We start from the raw sequence: 13,483 nt of genomic DNA, 5'->3' as shown, positions 1-13,483 counted from the left end.
TTGCGGCATATCAGCTGATGGGTGAGGTATAGTACTGGTGGCAAGAGAAGTACCAACTAATGCTTCTGTGATTTTTAAATAGGATTTTCAATTTTTAACTGGTATGGCTTTAAATCATATTGAAAAACTTTTAAAACTTAGAATGATTTTGAAAATTGGTTTGGAACTTTCGGTTTAAATGCTTTGGTTTTGAAACTAAGTCGGAACTCTTGGTTTGAATAATATGGTTTACAGAAGAAGTGAGTTCTATAATTTTCTTAATTTGTGAATTTAGTTTGTAATTTAACTTATTGAAAGGGGTTCAAATTGAAAATCTATGATTCAAGGATTTTAATGAATTTAAGAAAATCATGATTTAAAGTAATTGATTTAAGGATTAATTATTTTTGAGTCTTTTGAAAAAGCTTCAGCATTGAACTGGTTTAGATTGAACTTGTTTTAAACGTTCTAAAAAATGTTACAAAAGTGGTTTTTGGTTTAAAGGAAAATTTCTGTTCAATATAGTGGAGTCATTTGAGTTGTTAGCAACGAATAATCAGAGTGACGCAGCAGAAGGCGAGAGGGAACATTGACAGGTAGGACTATGATGGACAAGATGCTGTGACGACTTGTTTAGGATGACACATTGGTAGTAGAACGCTTCTTGGAGGATATATCACGTGATTCGAATTTTGGGGACAAAATTCCTAATAAGGAGGGGAGAATGTAAGAACCGGAATAACCGTTTTAATAAAATAATAATTTAATTACCCGAAATAGGTTCGAAAATATAGAAGTGTTCTTTTTAGAATATAAAGGTGAAATTTAAATTCAATGGATTTTTCTGAGTGGAAAAATGTATCTTTGGTGAAAAATTTATGTAAAAATGCGTACCGATGCTTAAGCCGACAGTACTGGCTCTGCTATGTCCGGTACCGCGTATTTTAGAAAATAAGATTTTGAAAATTGAATTTGTTATTTTGAAAAGGCAAAAATAATTTAGAATAAAAAATCGGACGCTAATTTTAAAGGTTTTGGCCCAAAGTGGGCCAAACGGACCTAAAACGCTAATGGGTTGGACCGGGCCCAAAGGTCAACATATATATGCTCATTAAATGAGCTTTCAGCTCATTTTCACCACCAAAGAGAGAGAGAAATGCGGATTGAGAGAGAAGGGAGAAGAAAAGGGGTGCCACTATTTATTGTCACCTTCCGGGAGCTATAACTTGAGCTACGGTACTCCGATTGATGAGCCGTTTGTAGCCACGCGAAGCACTTGTCAAGCCCGTCATTTATAACTAAGTTTTGTAGGTAAGAACTTGAAACTCACATTCCAGTTTCCTGCCCTAACATTTCTGTAATTTTGGTTTTAGTCCTTGAGTAGATTTTGTGATTTTGTTTGTTTAGGGGTGATCTAGCATTGGAATGTTGTTGGGTTTTGCCTCTAATCTCGTAGGGTAAGCTATGGTCTCACTAAACCCTTGTGTTTAGTTGTTCTTGTGAACCCTAGGTTTGATGTGATATGTTGTATGATGATAAATTGAGTTTTGGTGTTTGTTGGAGTTGGTTTGAGGCTTTGGATCGAGCTTGGTGGCTTTTGTAAGAACCGCGATTAATCGAATAGGTTAATTAAGTGGTTATATTGCTCAAATTAGATTCCAAAATGTTAGAGAGAGAATTTGAGGATTTAAAGGTAATTTTTGGACTCAGTGGGTTTTTCTGAGTCAGAAAATGTGCCTTCTGCGAAAAACCATGAAAAACTGCAAACCGACAATTGAACCGGTTAAAGTCTGCCCGATACAGTGCACAAAAAAGTGAAAACAGTCAAAAAAACTTGAGAAAAATGTTAGAAATGAAAAACTGGGCGTTAATTTTTAAGGTTTGGTCCGAAGTTGGGCCAAACGGGCTAAAAACGCCAACGGGTTAGACCGGACCCAAGTTGGGCCCAAGCCCAACATATATAAGGGTTCATTAATGAACCCAATCACTCCTAACACACCCACACATTGCTGAAGAGAAGAAGAAGCAGAGAAACCCCAAGAGCACTATTCATCCTCTTCTTCTCTAGCTAACATATTGAGCTACGGTGCTCCGATTTGCGTGCTGTCAGCGGCTATGCGTTCCTTGTGACGAGCTCTAAAAAACCCATCCAAGAAATTGGTAAGAAAAACTCAAATCCCTCTCAGTTCTTCTCCTCAAGATTTTGGGTATCTAGGGCTTGGGATTAAGTAAGTTTTTGTGATTCTTTGTGTTTAGGTTCACTCTAATCCTTGCTTAGCTTTGGGTTTTGACATCCAAATCTGTTGAAAAAGATAAGAGGCTTTGAACTCTTGTGAACTTTTGATTTATGTTGAGCCCTAAGTTGATTTTGTGGTGATCTATATGTATATATCTTGATTATTGTGAGTTTGGAGCTTGTTGGTGCTTGTTGGAGTTACATTGGTGGTTGGATTTTGGTTGAAAACTCAATTGGTTCATATTGGGAATCAGCCAAGGTATGGTTTCAGTTTCCTCTATGTAGTATATAATATTCATGGACACTTAGGCTAGTGACCCATAGGATAGGATTGGATTTGAATGGTTGATGAATTGTTGGATGTTATTGTATGATGATGTTTGATGAAATGATGATTTTTGAGTTAATATTGATTATTGATAGTGATGTGATGAGGGTGAATGATTTGTGGAGTGGAAGAGTGAATTGTGTTGATAAATGTGATATTGATGTTAATTGATTGGTAATGAAGTTGGAAAAATGCTAGTGAGGTTTGAGTATATGTAATATATTAATGTTGCAATTGAGGATGAGGTAAAGTAAAGAAATATGTGGTAAGCTTGGTGTAATATGTCATAGGGTGTTGATTTTGATGAGAATTGGAGTTTGGAATGGTTTGTTTTGGTCTTGGTTGTGTTTTATACAGGAATTGTAGAAATTGTGATTTTGGGTAAAAGTTGGTTTTTGGTGAACTTTGTCTGATCATAACTTTTGCCTTGGTTTTCAAAATTGGGTGAAATTTGTTTAGAATTAAAGATCTTTGAAAACCCTTTAAATCAATATAAAGTTTGTGAAATTTGGAATTTTTTAGAGGAAGTTATGATCATTCAAAGTTGGTGTTGAAAATCTGAAATTCTGCAAAGTTACAGAATTCTGTGTTTTCAAGTATGTGCGTACACACAGCCTTGTGCGCACGCACACTCTGCGAAAATTGTGACCTGTGCGCACGCACAAACATGTGTGTCCGCACACACAGAGGCAGGCAACCTGCTTGCAACACTGGCACAGTTGGTGCGCACACACACCAATGGGAAATTGCAACCTGTGTGATGAGCGAATAATTTATACACTTTTTGGCATTGTTTTTACATGGTTTTCAGTATGATTTAGTTAGTTTTTAGTATATTTTTATTAGTTTTTAATTAAAAATCACATTTCTGGACTTTACTATGAGTTTGTGTGTTTTTTGTGATTTTAGGTACTTTCTGGCTGAAATTGAGGGACTTGAGCAAAAATCAGATTCAGAGGTTGAAGAAGGACTGCAGATGTTGTTGGATTCTGACCCCCTACACTCAAAGTGGATTTTCTGGAGCTACAGAAGTCCAAATGGCGCACTCTCAATTGCGTTAAAAAGTAGACATCCAGGGCTTTCCAAAAATATGTAATAGTCCATACTTTGATCGAGTTTAGACAATGCAAACTGGCGTTCAACGCCAGCTTTCTGCCTTATTCTGGAGTTAAACACCAGAAACAGGTTGCAAAGCAGAGTTAAACGCCAGAAACAGGTTACAAACTGGCGTTTAACTCCAAGGAAGACCTCTACATGTGAAAGCTTCAATGCTCAGCACAAGGACACACCAAGTGGGCTCGAGAGTGGATTTCTGCATCATTTACTTATTTCTGTAACCCTAGTAACTAGTTTAGTATAAATAGAACTTTTTACTATCATGTTATAAGGGGGATCTTTGATTAGTCTTATGCTATCTTAGACCTTTATGGGGGCTGGCCATTCGGCCATGCCTGGACCTTATACTTATGTATTTTCAACGGTAGAGTTTCTACACACTATAGATTAAGGTGTAGAGCTCTACTGTTCCTCATGAATTAATGCAAAGTACTATTATTTTTTTATTCAACTCAAGCCTATTTCTTCTCTAAGATATTCATTCGCACACAAGAACATGATGAATGTGATGATTATGTGACGCTCATCACCATTCTCACTTATGAACGTGTGCCTGACAACTACTTCCGTTCTACATGAAAACAAGCTTGAATGCATATCTCTTAGCCTTCTGATTCACGATCAGAGTCTTCGTGGTATAGGCTAGAATTATTGGCGGCCATTCTTGAGATTCGGAAAGTCTAAACCTTGTCTGTGGTATTCCGAGTAGGATCTGGGAAGGGATGGCTGTGACGAGCTTCAAACTCGCGAGTGCTGGGCGTAGTGACAGACGCAAAAGGATTTCTGAATCCTATTCCAGTATGATCGAGAACCGACAGATGATTAGTCGTGCGGTGACAGCGCATTTTGGACCATTTTCACTGAGAGGACCGAATGTAGCCGTTGACAACGGTGATGCCCTACATAAAGCTTACCATGGAAAGGAGTAGGAATGATTGGATGAAGAAAGCAAGAAAGCAAAGGTTCAGGAGGAACGAAAGCATCTCTATACGCTTATCTGAAATTCTCACCAATGAATTACATAAGTACCTCTATATTTATTTTATATTTTAATTATATTTTAATTATTAAAACTCCATAACCATTTGAATCCGCCTGACTGATATTTACAAGGTGACCATAGCTTGCTTCAAGCCGACAATCTCTGTGGGATTGACCCTTACTCACGTAAGGTTTATTACTTGGACGACCCAGTGCACTTGCTGGTTAGTTGTGCGAAGTTGTGACAAAGTGTGTGAATTACGTTCCGAGCACCAAGTTTTTGGCGCCGTTGTTAAGGATCACAATTTCGTGCACCAAGTTTTTGGCGCCGTTACCGGGGATTGTTTGAGTTTGAACAACTGACGGTTCATCTTGTTGTTCAGATTAGGTAATTTTATTTTAATTTTAAGTTTTTATTTTTACTCTTTTTATTTTTGAAAAATTTTCAAAAAAAAAAATCCAAAAATTTTGTTTTTACACCCCTGTGTGAACGCACACGCCCTGTTTCTCAAATTTTGCTTTGTTTTCAACTTTTCTACCTCCCCAATAAGGTTGTAAGCTTCTATCACAACTTTTTAAGACTTTTGGACATATTTATGCATACTTGAAAATGGGAAAGGATTTTAAGGGACTTAAAACGATATTATTTGGAAAAATTTAGAAAACGAAGGCCTAGGTTTCTGGCGTACTGAAGGTGGTTTAATATTATATGGTGAATGGTTGATTAATAAGATGAGGATTAAGGAACTGTTGAATTTGAAACTGAAATATGAATGAACAGTGGTTGAAAAGAAGCAAGGGCTCTCAATGAAGTGATGGATCCATCTTGTATTAAAAATGTTTTTGAAAACCACTACACTACTTTTCATTGAGATTATGAGACGCTATGCGCCCAGCAAGGGCCGAGCTTGGATCCCGCCTGTCGAGGTAGCGGCGGCGGCGTAAGGTCGATGGTTTGTCCCATTTGCGCTTAGATGTAAGGCCGCTGGCAATAGATCCCGCTCGCATCCCTTCGGATCATCAGAGCGTTCAGGAGCAAAACCCTGGATAGTGATCCGAGCAGTATATCTCGGGGGTTCCCACACCATGATTCCAAAGGGAAACATCTCTATGGAGATGTGTCGGGTTGGGAATTGAACCGACAATATGATATCACAGTTAGTAGGACAAGCATTCGTCATGTGCATTTTCTATCTGTTTGTATGCTTTGCCGACTTGAGATTGTTTGCCTATTTGTATAACATGCCAAATTGCTACATGAATTAATTGCTTATTATGCTCCTACTTGTGTTTTACTTGCATTGTATATAATTGTGCTTTCTACTGGGATTGAGGAGGTTCGGAAAGCGGAGGCGATGGGATCGCATGAAGGGTAGGCTGGTGAAGGCTGTGGGACAGCGGTGTTGGTTTAGATTAGAAACTCCCCTAAGATGTAGTACCCGGTTTATTTATGTTAAGGTTTTATATAATTATGCTTATTTGGTTTAGAATGCTTTAAGCTCGAATTTTTGTGATGGATATGGAGTCTAGGATTGCCTTTGGCGTCTGGTATGCGAAATTGTTACTCAGGTTGTAAAATTTGTTGTTCGTTCTCTCCCTGGCAATGGCGCCAACAAACTGGTGTACAATACCATGATCCAAACATAACTTCACAACTTCGCACAACTAACCAGCAAGTGCACTGGGTCGTCCAAGTAATAAAACCTTACGTGAGTAAGAGTCGATCCCACGGAGATTGTTGGTATGAAGCAAGCTATGGTCATCTTGTAAATCTCAGTCAGGCGGATATCAAATGGTTATGGAGTTTTCGAATGATAATAATAAATAAACAGAAAATAAAGATAGAAATACTTATGTAATTCATTGGTGAGAATTTCAGATAAGCGTATAGAGATGCTTTCGTTCCTCTGAATCTCTGCTTTCCTGTTGTCTTCATCCAATCAGTCTTACTCCTTTCCAGGGCAAGCTTTCTGTAAGGGCATCACCGTTGTCAATGGCTACATCCCATCCTCTCTGTGAAAATAGTCCAAATGCTCTGTCACGGCATGGCTAATCATCTGGAGGTTCTCGATCATACTGGAATAGGATTTACTATTCTTTTTCGTTTGTCACTACGCCCAGCACTCGCGAGTTTAAAGTTCGTCACAGCCATCCCTTCCCAGATCCTAATCGGAATACCACAGACAAGGTTTAGACTTTCTGGATCTCAGGAATGGCCATCCATGGGTTCTAACTTATACCACGAAGATTCTGATTAAGGAATCCAAGAGATACTCATTCAATCTAAGGTAGAACAGAAGTGGTTGTCAGGCACGTGTTCATAGGGAATGATGATGACTGTCACGATCATCACATTCATGTTGAAGTGCGAATGGATATCTTATAAGCGGAATAAGTTGAGTTGAATAGAAAAATAGTAGTACTTTGCATTAATCTTTGAGGAACAGCAGAGCTCCACACCTTAATCTCTGGTGTGTAGAAACTCTACCATTTGAAAATACATAAGTGATGAAGGTTCAGGCATGGCCGAATGGCCAGCCCTCAAACGTGATCAATATGATCCAAAGATGAACTAAAAATCATAAGATGATTAATACAATAGTAAAAAGTCCTATTTATACTAAACTAGCTACTAGGGCTTACAGAAGTAAGTAATTGATGCATAAATCCACTTCCGGGGCCCACTTGGTGTGTGCTTGGGCTGAGCTTGAAGTTTACACGTGAAGAGGCTTCTTTTGGAGTTGAACGCCAAGTTGTAAAGTGTTTTTGGCATTCAACTCTGGTTCGTGACGTGTTTCTGGCGTTTAACTCCAGACTGCAGCGTAGAACTGGCATTCAACGCCCTTTTGCATCTAAAATCGATCAAAGTATAGACTATTATATATTTCTGGAAATTCCTGGATGTCTACTTTCCAACGCAATTGGAAGCGCACCATTTTGAGTTCTGTAGCTCTAGAAAATCCACTTTGAGTGCAGGGAGGTCAGAATCCAACAGCATCAGCAGTCCTTCTTCTACCTCTGAATCTGATTTTTGCTCAAGTCCCTCAATTTCAGCCAGAAAATACCTGAGATCACAGAAAAACACACAAACTCATAGTAAAGTCCAGAAATGTGAGTTTAACATAAAAACTAATGAAAACATCCCTAAAAGTAACTAGATCCTACTAAAAACATACTAAAAACAATGCCAAAAAGCGTATAAATTATCCACTCATCACAACACCAAACTTAAATTGTTGCTTGTCCCCAAGCAACTGAAAATCAAATAGGATAAAAAGAAGAGAATATACTATAAATTCCAAACTATCAATGAAACATAGCTCCAATCAGATGAGCGGGACTTGTAGCTTTTTGCCTCTTGAATAGTTTTGGCATCTCACTTTATCCATTGAAGTTCAGAATGATTGGCATCTATAGGAACTCAGAGTTCAGATAGTGTTACTGATTCTCCTAGTTCAGTATGTTGATTCTTGAACACAGCTACTTTATGAGTCTTGGCCGTGTCCCTAAGCACTTTGTTTTCCAGTATTACCACCAGATACATAAATGCCACAGACACATAATTGGGTGAACCTTTTCAGATTGTGACTCAGCTTTGCTAAAGTCCCCAATTAGAGGTGTCCAGGGTTCTTAAGCACACTCTTCTTTTGTTTTGGACCTTGACTTTAACCGCTCAGTCTCAAGTTTTCACTTGACACCTTCACGCCACAAGCACATGGTTAGGGACAACTTGGTTTAGCCGCTTAGGCCGGGATTTTATTCCTTTAGGCCCTCCTATCCACTGATGCTCAAAGCCTTGGGATCCTTTTTATTTACCCTTGCCTTTTGGTTTTAAGGGTCATTGGCTTTTTGCTCTTGCCTTTTGGTTTTAAGAGCTTTTGGCTTTTTCTGCTTGCTTTTTCTTTTTCTATTTTTTTTTTGCCATTTTTTTTCTCTTTTTTTTCTGCAAGCTTTTGTATTCACTGCTTTTTCTTGCTTCAAGAATCATTTTTATGATTTTTCAGATTATCAAATAACATGTCTCCTGTTCATCATTCTTTCAAGATCCAACATATTTAACATTCTAAAACACCAACTTCAAAAGACATATGCATTGTTCAAGCATTCATTCAGAAAACAAAAAGTATTGTCTCCACATCAAAATAATTAAACTAAGTTCAAGGATAAATTCGAAACTCATGTACTTCTTGTTCTTTTGAATTAAAAACATTTTTCATTTAAGAGAGGTGATGGATTCATAGGACATTCACAACTTTAAGACAGTTACTAAATACTAATGATCATGTAATAAGACACTAACATAGATAAGCACTTAACATAAAGAAAATAAAAAACAGAAAATTTGAGAACAAGGAATGAGTCCACCTTAGTGATGGTGGCGTTTCCTTCTTGAGGAACCAATGATGTCCTTGAGCTCTTCTATGTCTCTTCCTTGTCTTTGTTGTTCCTCCCTCACTGCTCTTTGATCTTCTTTAATTTCATGGAGGATGATGGAGTGCTCTTGATGTTCCACCTTAGTTGCCCCCAATAATTGTGTGGAGGAAAATATATCCCCTGAGGTATCTCAGGGATCTCTTGATTTGCAGTCAAATGTTCTACCACTGAGCTATAGACCCTTGAGATGAATCTCTCCATCCCCTATGACTCGGAGGTGGAAGCTTTTGTCTTTCCTTTCCTCTTTCTAGAGGTTTCTCTGGCCTTAGGTGCCATCAATGGTTTTTGAAAATCAAAAAGCTTTATGCTTTTACCACACCAAACTTAGAATATTGCTCACCCTCGAGCAAGAGAAGAAAGAAGAGATGAAGAAGAAGAAGAAATGGAGAGGGAGAGAGGTTTGTATTTCGGCCAAGAAGAGGAAGAGAGGGTTGTGTTGTGTGAAAATGAAGAAGAATGGAGGAGTTTATATAGTGGAGGGAGAGGGGTTAGGTTCGGCCATTTAGGGTGGGTTTGGGTGGGAAAGTGATTTTGAATTTTGAAGGTAGGTGGGGTTTATGAGGTAAGTTTATGGGGAAGAGTGGATGGATGTGAGTGGTGGATGGGTGATAGGGAAGAGAGCTTGAGGTGATTGGTGAAGGGTTTGGGGAAGGGTGTTTATTGGGAAGAGAGGATGAACATTGAGAAGAGGGAAGAGTATGAGTGGAGGTAGGTGGGGATCTTGTGGGGTCCACAGATGTTGAGATGATCCTGTGGGGTCCATAGATCCTGAGGTGTCAAGGAATTGTATCCCTGCACCAATTAGGTATGTAAAATGTCTTTGCATGCAATTCTGGTGTTTAAACGCCGAATTGATGCTTGTTCTGGGCATTCAGCGCTCAGATGCAGCATGTTTCTGGCGTTGAACGCCAGTTCTATGCTTGTTTCTGGCGTTCAGCGCCAGCTTTCCTCAGTGTGCATTCCTGGCGTCTGAACGCTAGGATGCTGCTTGTTTTGGGTGTTCAACGCCAGAACCATGGTCTGTTCTGGCGTTGAACGCCAGCCAGATGCTCCTTACTGGCGTTTAAGCGCCAGTAAGCCCTTCCTCCAGGGTGTGATTTTTCTTCTGCTATTTTTGATTCTGTTTTTAATTTTTTGATTTATTTTGTGACTCCACATGATCATGAACCTAATAAAACATGAAATAACAATAAAAATAAAATTAGATAAATAAAATTGGGTTGCCTCCCAACAAGCACTTCTTTAATGTCAATAGCTTGACAGTGGGCTCTCATGGAGCCACACAGGTGATCAGGTCAACTTTATGGACTCCCAACACCAAATTTAGAGTTTGGATATGGGAGTTCAACACCAAACTTAGAGTTTGGCTGAGGCCTCCCAACACCAAACTTAGAGTTTGACTGTGGGGGCTTTAGTTGACTCTGTACTGAGAGAAGCGTACTGTGCCTCTTTTCCATGTTTACAGAAGGATGACCTTGAGTTTCAAACACAAGGGAGTCCTCATTCAATTGAAGGACTAGTTCACCTCTGTCTACATCAATCACAGCTCTTGCTGTGGCTAGGAAAGGTCTTCCAAGAATGATGGATTCATCCTCATCCTTCCTAATATCCAGGATTATGAAATCAGCAGGGATGTAAAGGCCTTCAACCTTTACTAACACGTCCTCTACTTGTCCATAAGCCTCTTTTCTTGAGTTGTCTGCCATCTCTAATGAGATTTTAGCAGCTTGCACCTCAAAGATTCCCAGTTTCTCCATTACAAAGAGTGGCATAAGGTTTATTCCTGACCCAAGGTCACATAGAGCCTTCTCAAAGGTTATGGTGCCTATGGTACAAGGTATTAGGAACTTTCCAGGATCCTGTTTCTTCTGAGGCAATCTCAGTTGATCCAATGCATTTAGTTCATTGGTGAACAGGGGAGGTTCATCTCCCCAAGTTTCTTTACCAAATAAATTGGCATTCAGCTTCATGATTGCACCAAGGAACTTGGCATCTTGCTCTTCAGTAACATCTTCATTCTCTTCAGAAGAAGAATACTCTTCAGAGCTCATGAATGGCATAAGGAGGTTCAATGGAATCTCTACGGTCTCTAGATGAGTCTCAGATTCCTTTGGTTTCTCAGAGGGAAACTCCTTATTGATCACTGGATGTCCCAGGAGGTCTTCCTCCTTGGGATTCACGTCCTCCCCTTCCTCTTTGGATTCGGCCATGATGGTTATATCAATGGCCTTGCACTCTCCTTTTGGATTTTCTTCTGTATTGCTTGGGAGAGCACTAGGAGGGGTTTCAGTGATCTTCTTACTCAGTTGGCCCACTTGTGCCTCCAAATTTCTAATGGAGGACCTTGTTTCATTCATGAAACTCAAAGTGGCCTTAGATAGATCAGAGACTAAGTTTGCTAAATTAGAGGTATTTTGTTCAGAGTTCTCTGTCTGTTGCTGAGTAGATGATGGAAAAGGCTTGCTATTGCTAAACCTATTTTTTCCACCATTATTAAAGCCTTGTTGAGGCTTTTGTTGATCCTTCCATGAGAGATTTGGATGATTTCTCCATGAGGGGTTATAAGTGTTTCCATTGGGTTCACCCATGTAATTCACCTCTGCTATTGCAGGATTCTCAGGATCATAAGCTTCTTCTTCAGAAGATGCCTCTTGAGTACTGTTGGATGCAGCTTGCATTCCATTCAGACTCTGAGAAATCATATTGACTTGCTGAGTCAATATTTTATTCTGAGCTAATATGGCATTCAGAGTATCAATTTCAAGAACTCCCTTCTTCTGAGGCATCCCATTACTCACAGGATTCCTCTCAGAAGTGTACATGAATTGGTTATTAGCAACCATGTCAATGAGTTCTTGAGCTTCTGCAGGCATTTTCTTTAGGTGAATGGATCCACCTGCAGAAGTATCCAATGACATCTTAGCTAGTTCAGACAGACCATCATAGAGTATATCCAGGATGGTCCATTCTGAAAGCATGTCAGAAGGACACTTTTTGGTCAGTTCCTTGTATCTCTCCCAAGCTTCATAGAGGGATTCACCTTCCTTCTGTCTGAAGGTTTGAACATCCACTCTAAGCTTACTCAGCTTTTGAGGAGGAAAGAACTTGGCTAAGAAAGCCTTGACCAGCTTATCCCAAGAGTTCAGGCTATCTTTAGGTTGAGAATCCAACCATATTCTAGCTCTGTCTCTCACAGCAAAAGGGAAAAGCATGAGCCTGTAGACTTCAGGATCTACTCCATTAGTCTTAACAGTGTCACATATCTGCAAGAATTCAGTTAAGAATTGAAAGGGATCTTCAGATGAAAGTCCATGAAACTTGCAGTTTTGTTGCATCAGAGAAACTAATTGAGGTTTAAGCTCAAAATTGTTTGCTCCAATAGTAGGGATGGAGATGCTTCTTCCATGTAAATTGGAGTTAGGTGCAGTAAAGTCACCAAGCATCCTCCTTGCATTATTATTATTTTCGGCTGCCATCTTCTCTTCCTGATCGAAAACTCCTGTAAGGTTGTCTCTGGATTGTTGTATTTTAGCTTCTCATAGTTTCCTCTTCAGAGTCCTTTCAGGTTCAGGGTCTACTTCAACAAGAATGTTCTTGTCCTTGCTCCTGCTCATATGAAAGAGAAGGGAACAGAAAAAAAAATAATAGGGATTCTTTTTACCACAGTATAGAGGTTCCCTTGTTGTGAGTAGAAGAAAAGAAGAGTAGAAGAGAAAAGAAAGGAGAATCCAAACAGAAGGGTGAGGAGAGCAGAGATATGAGATGAAGAGAAATGTTAGTAGATGAATAAATAAATAGAAGAAGATGAGAGGTGAGAGGATTTTTGAAAATAAAAAAATAAAATTTAAAGTTAAATTTTGAAAATAGTTTTTGAAAAAGGTTAGTAATTTTCGAAAATTAGGAATGAAATAAAATTAAAATCAAAAATTAAAATAATTAGTTAATTAAAAAGAAATTTTGAAAAAGAGGGAAGGGATTTTCGAAAATTAAAGGTAAAAAGTTAGTTAGGCAGTTTTACTAAAGATAAGAAACAAACAATCAATTAGTTAGTTAGTTGAAACAAATTTTGAAAATCAATTTTTAAAAGATAAGAAGATAAGAACTTAGAAAAGATATTTGAAAAAGATATGATATGAAAAGGTATGATTAAAAAGATATGATTTTGAAAAAGATAAGATAAAAAGATATTTTTGAAAAGATATGATTGAAATTAGTTTTGAAAAAGATTTGATTTTTTTTTAAAATCACAATTAATGACTTGATTCACAAGAAATCACAAGATATGATTCTAAAACTTAAAGTTTGAATCTTTCTTAACAAGTAAGTAACAAACTTGAAATTTTTGAATCAAAACATTAATTGTTGATGATATTTTCGAAAATATGATATAAAATTAAGAAAAATATTTT

General features: G+C 38.3%; 1 non-coding gene across 1 annotated transcript; it reads left to right on the top strand.

Annotated features, from left to right (window-relative positions):
- Nucleotides 1-12,046: 12,046 nt before the first annotated feature.
- On the top strand, nucleotides 12,047-12,154 carry LOC112760061 (small nucleolar RNA R71). The gene has a single exon (XR_003180518.1). It is a non-coding gene; the product is annotated as a small nucleolar RNA R71 (small nucleolar RNA).
- The last annotated feature ends 1,329 nt before the right edge of the window (nucleotides 12,155-13,483 follow it).

This window comes from Arachis hypogaea, chromosome 16 (assembly GCF_003086295.3).
Source record: "Arachis hypogaea cultivar Tifrunner chromosome 16, arahy.Tifrunner.gnm2.J5K5, whole genome shotgun sequence".
NCBI classification, from domain to species: Eukaryota; Viridiplantae; Streptophyta; class Magnoliopsida; order Fabales; family Fabaceae; genus Arachis; species Arachis hypogaea.
Note: the sequence above shows the minus strand (reverse complement) of the source record. Positions and strands in the feature narration are given on the sequence as shown.